The sequence below is a fragment of the Peromyscus maniculatus genome, chromosome 15, assembly GCF_049852395.1.
Source record: "Peromyscus maniculatus bairdii isolate BWxNUB_F1_BW_parent chromosome 15, HU_Pman_BW_mat_3.1, whole genome shotgun sequence".
NCBI lineage: Eukaryota > Metazoa > Chordata > Mammalia > Rodentia > Cricetidae > Peromyscus > Peromyscus maniculatus.
Genome location: NC_134866.1, coordinates 6726114 through 6734595, shown reverse-complemented (window position 1 = coordinate 6734595; position 8482 = coordinate 6726114).

Here is an 8482-nt window from a genome sequence, read left to right as displayed (position 1 = left end):
TAGAGTTCCTTATACTTCTACCATGAGTATATGGTGCATTTCTAAATCCACTTAGCTATCATTTGCATGTTCCATGAATTGTGCCCCCACAGGGACTTTTAGGAGGGACACTGAACATCTGACCAGTTAATATGGTGAAATTTCTCTTAATACTGCTGCGAAGCACCATGTTGACCTACCTGTTGTCCCTTAGTGTCTACACATCTAGTACAATGTGGACAGTGATGTCATGTTCTGCTTCCATCTTGGTACAGTGTCCAGCCCCATAGCACAGTTTCCTTGTTCTTTGGGTGCTGACACTGAGAAACTTTTCTAGAAGTGTAGTTTTTTCATCAGCCCCTACAATGGGCCTTCACCTTTCAAATGTAATTGCACTTCCACAACACAGAGACTTCCATGGATGTGCTCTTGGCTCTGAGCACATTAATGTGCAGTCAGTACAAATTGCCAGGATTTCCCATATTGGAGTTAATCTCTCTGACATTTACAGCTAGCTGATTTCACATGGTCTATTACTGGGAGTGCAGACAGGATCACAGATAAGGGATTAGAATAGGAACACACACAAGTCAAAGCAGTAACATCAACAGTACTAAAAATCTGAGTGGACTCTGGGTAAGAACTCAGGAACATTGCCTGCCTTCAGCTCAGTGTGTGACTTGCAGGGAGCTGCACTGATGAGGAAGTCTTCTCTCCTACAGTCTACTGTTTATATAGCTATGAGCAGTGAGGGTTCTGTGAGCCTGGAAATATCCAGGAATTCCTCATACCTATCACATGCTTACTTCCTGAGTTTAATGAGACCCCCTCCAGGATGGGATATTTCCCTTGAGTGGAAATTGCTGTTGGTCATATCACAAACAAATTCATGAGTGAGGGAGCAATGAATGCTTCTCTTCAGCACTGTTTACTTTCAAGGGCCTACTCCCAAACTATGAAGGAACACGTGTTACGAGAGGGTCTTCTGGCCTCAATAATCTACAGTAGGAGAAGTTTCTCTCCTGGGTAATTCAAGATCTCATGAAGTGAACAATCCATGCATTCTGGATAACAGAATCAAGTGCAAGATGAGCAGACAGGAAGTAGGCTGCTTTCTTGTGGTCATTTCCTGTGGTGGAGGCAGGAAGGACTACCTGAGGTAGCAGTGGGAGCCTCCTGATCAGGAGCTGCAGTGTTGGCAAGCTTGGACCTTTCCCTCTGCACATTTTTACTTTTCTGAGACCTCTGGGTATCAAAAAGCCTAACCATCCAGGGAGGTGAGGCCCCAACTCGTAGGTGGCATGGGGATTGGGCCCCTCTTGTTTCCTGTACTAGAGTGTGTGTTACCTGTGTGGTTTCTCAAGTTAGAGAAACTACCGTTGGTCCTAATGCCCGCTCTTTCTGATACATCTCTGCTTCTTTCTGATAAAGCCTGCTTCCTGTAGCTAAGATAGGATATTCCCTCTGTCCCTGAGATTCCTTTGCCTTATACCTGTGATCTGCCTTTGTTTCTGCCCCAACAAGCCTGGCCACTCTTGGTTGTGTTTCACCTTTTCCATTGTAGAAAACAATTCTCTCTCATGTATGGGCAATATTACAATCCTATGAACATGTGCTGTCTTATCAAACTGAAAAGTTTCACTCTGAAGCTAGGATTTGGCATCCTGATGTCAGACCCAAGCATGTGTGTCTCTAAGGTCTAAATCTCCTGAACTGAGTCAGTCCCCTGACTCTGAGACAGGGGAAAAGGAGATCAACAAACAGCCAAGAAAAAGACATCGTGTGCCTCACAACACCTGACAGGAACCTATGTGGAATGGAGACTACTAATGTTCATCTCTTAGAATAAAGGCATTTGTAATAAAAGCAAGTGATACATAATGAGGATAGGAGGGACCCTCTGTCTAAAATCTCTCAGTAACAATTCCACCATCATAGGTTTATCAGGGCCCTCTCAGCAAAATTCTGTTAGATGCTGTAAACATATTTAATAACAATTCTGACAAATAACTCTACATGCTGAATAAACCGTAAAAGCTGTCTTATGTTTTCTATACAATTACCAGGAACCTTACATGTTAAGATGGTTAACAGTATGCACATAGGTAATACTAACTTATTACATTACCCTACATGTGTAATTTGCATCCAACCTTCTCTTACATAGGAAATTCATAGTGAAACAACTGCCATCTTCATTACTTCAGCTGTGTCCACTCACAATTATCACAGCTGGCCTTATTCCATATTAATATGTCTTCAGAAAAGAAAGATGGACAAGGTCATTGGACAATCTCTCATGTATCCAGTCATTTCTCCCAGCCTGGAATATGCAGTTGGCCTGTAAATGCATTAGGCCTCAAGGTTTGCTGTGGAAGCAAGGCTGTAAAGGGCACAAACATTAAGGAGTGCCCACCCACACATCCATAGGAGAGCATCCTTAATCCAGGAATCAAGTCCCATGGCCTCAGAAGTCAGTGCAGATGGGACTGGGGAGTCAAATCCTTAGTCACTCCGTGGACCCTATGAGCCAGCTGGAGGCAGATACTAAGCTTGAGATGCAGTGCAGTCTACTATCTACAGGCTGTGGTTAGAGCCACAGACCCAAAGTAGCCTCTGTGACCACCACAGCATAGATTATGGGTGCTGCAGTGACACCTGGAACCTCACAAGTCAGCACCTCACACCCATTATGACCTCACACCACTGGAACCAGTGCTCAAGTCTCTGCACTGTACCCACTGTTTCAGTCCTAGACTATGCTCAGGGAACCTCACACTTTAACACAGAGATATGTGTGCCCCATCGCTTCTCGGCCTTTTGGCTAAGATCAAGTGAGACATTTGTGCCCCGTGTTTATTGCTTCTTTACTCAAAACAATAAAGGACCTGAGTCAACATAGGTGTCCATGAACATATTCATATATATATACTTTATTGTAAATAAAGGCATATATATATATATATATATATATATATATATATATATATATATGAGAATGCTTTCTAGCACTAAAGAAAAATGTATCACAAAATTTGCAGGAATATTGAAGGACTTGGAATGTATATTGAGATCACACAATCTCAAAAAGAGAAAACTGGAAGTTCTTCCTCATATGCATATCCTAGACAACAACACATGTACCTGTGAACAAATTTACATAGGGTACAGCATGTAACATAGAAAAGAGGATATTAAAGGCTACATATTAGGGGACGAGGAAGGATTGACAGCAGACAATGAATATGGGTTGTGAGAGAGGACATAGGACTCAGCCTTAGCACAGTCTTCCTTGGAACCCCTGTGCCGTGAGAGCAAAGTAGACGAAGAAGCCAATATGCAGGCTGAAGAGCAAGAGAAGAAAGATGAGGTGAAGGTGCAAGTGAGTTCGTTTGTGCCCGTGAAGGCTGGAGGAGCAGAGGTAAGGGACGCAGAAGGCCGTGATGCCCGTACAAATCGTTAGACTGCGTGCTGCTGTCGGGGGTAAGTCTCAGTGACCAGGAACGTCTCCATCTGCTCGCCTACATACTACCTTCCTTACAAACAGAACAGTTCAGCTGCTCCTCTGCCCTGGACCTGTGGCATTCTGGACCAGTTCTGTTGTCACTCGTGGCCAAGTGTAACTTGTGTACAATAAATCATCTTTATTGTTGTTTCAGCTGAAGAATCATCAAACAAACAAAAAACAAGAGAGGGGTGCTGTGGAGTATTCCTTTATACTGTGTGAGATAGGTTACTGTCCGTGGTTAAAAAAAAGAACAAACAAAAACTGAAGAGCCAAGGGTTAGGCAGGACTTCCAGGGAAGAGAGACCGCTGAATGGGCGGAGTCAGGAGGAGTCACCAGCCGGACACAGGAAGTAGGAAAGCAACATGGGCTGAGTGAAGGGGCAGAAAGTAAATTCAAAGAAATGGGTTAATTTAAGTTATAAGAGATAGTCAGAAACAAGCATAAATTATCGGTTGGTCTTTTATAATTAATAATAAGCCTCCATATCGTGATTTGGGAGCTAACAGAAGGGACAGAAAAATCTGCTTTACAAAGGGGGCTATAATTGTTTTTTTGTTTGTTTGTTTTTGTTTTTTTTTGTTCTAACTCTGTCGTGGATTTTGTTTTTTGCTGGTGTGGAAGTGCATTAAATTTATTCAAAAGAAACAGTGTAAAATGCAATGTGAACTCCTCAGCTTCTGCTCTAAATGTCCATCATAACTGTATAGCAATATCTTCATGAGTTATATAGTTTGAAGTTCTTGTTAATTTTGACATGTGATATCTTTTTCTTTGAAACTTTTTAAATAGTAGGGCATAAAATTAAAGAGAAATGAGAAATGTCACTTGACAGTGTGTGTCTGTTATAATATTTACTCAAGAGACTGTGTGTTTCTGCTATACCATTCACTTTGAGCTGTTCATGAAATGCTTCCTACAGAGGCTGTCTGTACCTTGGAAAAAGTGTTCCTTTAGGATAAAACATTTATCCAATTAAGTATATTTCCATTTGTGAGGAAACATTCCTTTCTGGACCAAGAATAAAAAGATAATTAGCTCTCCAGAGACTCCTGTAAGGAAGAAAACAGTGACTCAAATACACATAGCAAACCTGTCTTTCTTCACATGTCTTTGGCCATATCGTAGCCATTTTTTTAAAAAATAGGACCTTTCCACAAATCAGCCTTTATTATTTACAACAATGGAAGCTGAGACTTTCTTCCTGATTAGAACTTTGTTCATTTCTCTCTTATCTCTAATGTGCACATGAGGTAGACATGTTAAAAAACTGTTTTATAAACAAATCAACTCTAGAAGGTATGTGATGTGTTGTCTTGTAATGTTCTACCCAGCAAGTTCATTTGACTGTTACACTCCTTTCCTAACTTTAATAATAACAGATAATCAGGAATAGAAGCAGCTGTTATGACTGTGGAGGCAGGAGTGAGGTAAAGGAGGGTGGGGAGGCCACTGGTCATCGTTCCTCTGTTGTACTCACGGCAAAGCCAAGTGGACAATACACAGTGAGTCTGGCCACATCTCAGCTCTGCAAAGCCATCCCTGTCTCTTCCCTGAGGTTACAATGATGCAGGGCTCCTTAGCCCTCAGCATCTGAGCCCTTCTGGGAGTCTTCTCACTTGATCCTTCATGCCTCCCCAGCATGATGCTAACCCTCTGTAAACTTTATGACAGGCAGCGTCAGGTGCCGCAAAAACAGATCATTTGGAGGCTATCTTTCAACTGACCAAGTTTAACAACCAGTTAATGAACAGGGCCTGACCACTAGACCGAGATAGAGCAGAGTTAGTAAAATTTTGCTTAAGAGTCCAGTCCTGAGGAGCGGTTGTGACTAGCCCTATAGGAAGCAGTTTTGCCAATATTGCCCTGAGTTCAAGGGGAAGACGGGCCACAGTGACCCTTATGCCAATGCCCCCTGTTAAATTCCTCAAGTTTCTGCCATGCACACGTTACCCTCCAGGCTTGCAAAGAGAGTAGGGTTGAAGAACAGGTCCCCATCTTCTTTGGAAGGTGCTTTAGAAAGGCTGGTCTGGCTGGATATTTCCTGAAGCGTTTGTCTAATTATTCTTTATCAATAAAAAAAAATGGGGAGTCAGATATTGGGGTAAGAACCTGAATGATCAGAGAAGCTGTGAAGAAGCCACCAGTGACCTCCTACCTCTCCGATCCCTCCCTCCAAAAGGGCTGAGATCGCAGCCTTGCCTTATTTTTTCCTGTCTCCTCTCTCTCCACGGTCCTCCAAAACCTCTATGGTTAATTTTGGTCACCTAATGGCTAGTTCTGCCCTGACTCAGAGCAAGCTCTATTGTCAGAACAATTAAAATATCACACAACAGTCTACAGCACAGGTTTCCTTCTCTTCAGCCAGTCTTTCCCTTAGTTGTACAAGGTGAGTTCACAGGACGGTGCCTGCAGCTTGGTATTTAAATGAGTATCCCTAGTTCAGTCTGCTGTATTGTCTGGCCTCCTGGTCAACTCTGTCTTATGTTACTTAAAACAGTTTTGGGGACTCCTTAAAGTATCATGCATTGACCTGTCATCCTAGAATGGGCTTTGCTAGGAGGACAAAAATTGAAAGTCAGAGTAAGGGCATGGCAAATTCCACTGTTGTGTAAATCCCACACCACTCTCCTGGCAGGTTACATACAAGGATCCTGTATTGACAGCATCCTCATATGTCACAAAGGGAGACAGTAAGGGCAGAGTAATGGGTATTTGCCTCTGTGGCTTGAGAAATTTCGTATGTGGGTACAAACTCTGTTACTGGGCAAGTGACTCCATCTGACCGCCATGTAAGACATGAGGAGTAATTCATCTCCCCCAGAGAGAATGAGGTTCTTCTGATCTGGCCTACATGATGGAGGGAGACAGGAGCAGCAGACTTTCTGAAAGTCGTTTTTCCCTGTGCATGCTTATCTGGTAATGTGGCCAGTATGCAATTTAGTTTCAAACGGTATGTGTCCTATCCTAGGGAAATGGTGCTACTTGAGCCTGGGGATGTCCTGCCAGGCAAGGGTACTGTACATTTAACACATTTACCTCTAGCACTCTATTTCCCAAACCAGATTTCTCTTTAGAAACATATATGATTTTGAACACTATTTCATATTAAACTATGTACTTTAAACTAATTTTGACATATGTGTTTTGGGATATACTTCAATAATATCAGAAGACTGTAGAATGAGATACAAATTGGTCTTTCCTTCCAATCTTGTCTCTGTCAATAAATTTCATGTGTATTTAGGATAACTATAAATACAATTTAAGGAACATGAGAGTCATTTAATCATTTATAAGGTGACTAAACATTAAAATTATGTTTTAATTCTCACTATGTAGACCAGGATGGATTGGAACTAACAGAGACCTTCCTGCATCTCCCTCCTGAACACAGCAAAAAAGGGTATGTACCACCATACCCGGCTGTACTCAATTCCTAATGAGAGAAAGAAAAAAATAAAAAGATACAAAAGGGATAAAAGATAGAAAGGAAGAAGTTAAACATTCCTAATTACAAATATCATAATTCTGTACTTAGATGGACCCATAGACTCTGCCTAAAACTTAACTTGATAAATATTTCCTTAGTTTGTAAAATCAACTTACAAAAGCCATTAAACTTGATATACTCTATTAGTAGACTTCTTAAGAAAGTAATCAGGAAAAAGAATATATTCAGAATCTCTAAAGAAAAAGTAGAAATATCTAGAAATAAACCTAACCTGGGAGGTAAAAGATTTATACTAACAAAATTTTAAAATACTGAAAACATTACCCAAAGAAGACAACAGATTACAAAGAGAAAAACATATCCCTGGATAAGAACTCATGTTGTACAAAAATCTACATTAATAAAACTATTTACATAATCAATACAATCCACATAAAAATTCTAATGGAAACTATTATAGAACATGGGGAAAAAAATGTGAGAACACAAAAGAACAGAAATAACCAAAGATATATATTCCCTAATGTCAAATTGCATTACAGAGCCATAGTGAAAAGGATGGCATGGGACTCACATAAATACAAACATACAGCCCAACACAATGTAACATAAGAACAAGAGATAAAGACTAATGCAAAGGACATGTAATTTTTGTCAAAAGTGTCAAAACAAGGAACTGGAATTGACAGCCTTTTCAAAAAAATACTGTTGACATAAAGGGAATCAGACCAAAGACCAACATCCTGGATGGCAAACACCTAGTCATATAGCTCCAGTTTAGTATGAGAGGTCTCTGGTGAAACACAGTTGACCCAAAGGGCTTAGGAAGCTCCAACCATCCTGCTCAACGTGTAGGACACATACCTTCTTTCCTAGATCACTGATAGCATGTATTCACTACACTTCAATACATCCATTACTAACCATGAGGAAAGATGTTGCTATACTATTTCCATGAACATAGTGCCTTAAATGATAGCTGATGTGTTGCTGTGAGGTGTAAACAGTGAAAAATGATTCTGCCAGTCATTATATATAGGATTCACTACAACATGAATTTACTCATGGGTAATGATTGTTCTTAAGGCTTTGTCACACTATTTATACCTATATGACTCCTAAACCAAATAAACTCTCTGATACTGAGGTATGAAGAAAAATCAACCCTCTTATCAACTGAGTGTGTTAGTTTTCCTTCAGGCCTAAAATTCTCATGTTTGTGTTTAGAACAATTGCTCCACACATAGCTACTCTCTTCAATTTCACAGGTTTCTCTCTAGTCTGAAAATTTTGGTGTTGACTTGGGGAAACAATAATTTGTTATATTCTTTTACTTCTCTGCAGTGTGGATGCTCAGGTCTAGAGTAGAGCTGGACACATCTACAGGCTTTGTGACATTGTCTCTCGAATGCCATTAGGTGGTAACAACAGAGTTATGAAGAGAGAAAAGTTTCCATATTCACAGCTGTCCTAGATTGATTTCTGTTAGACTGTACTAGAAATGTGGACTGGACTAAAAACAACACACAGCTATACTAAAAAC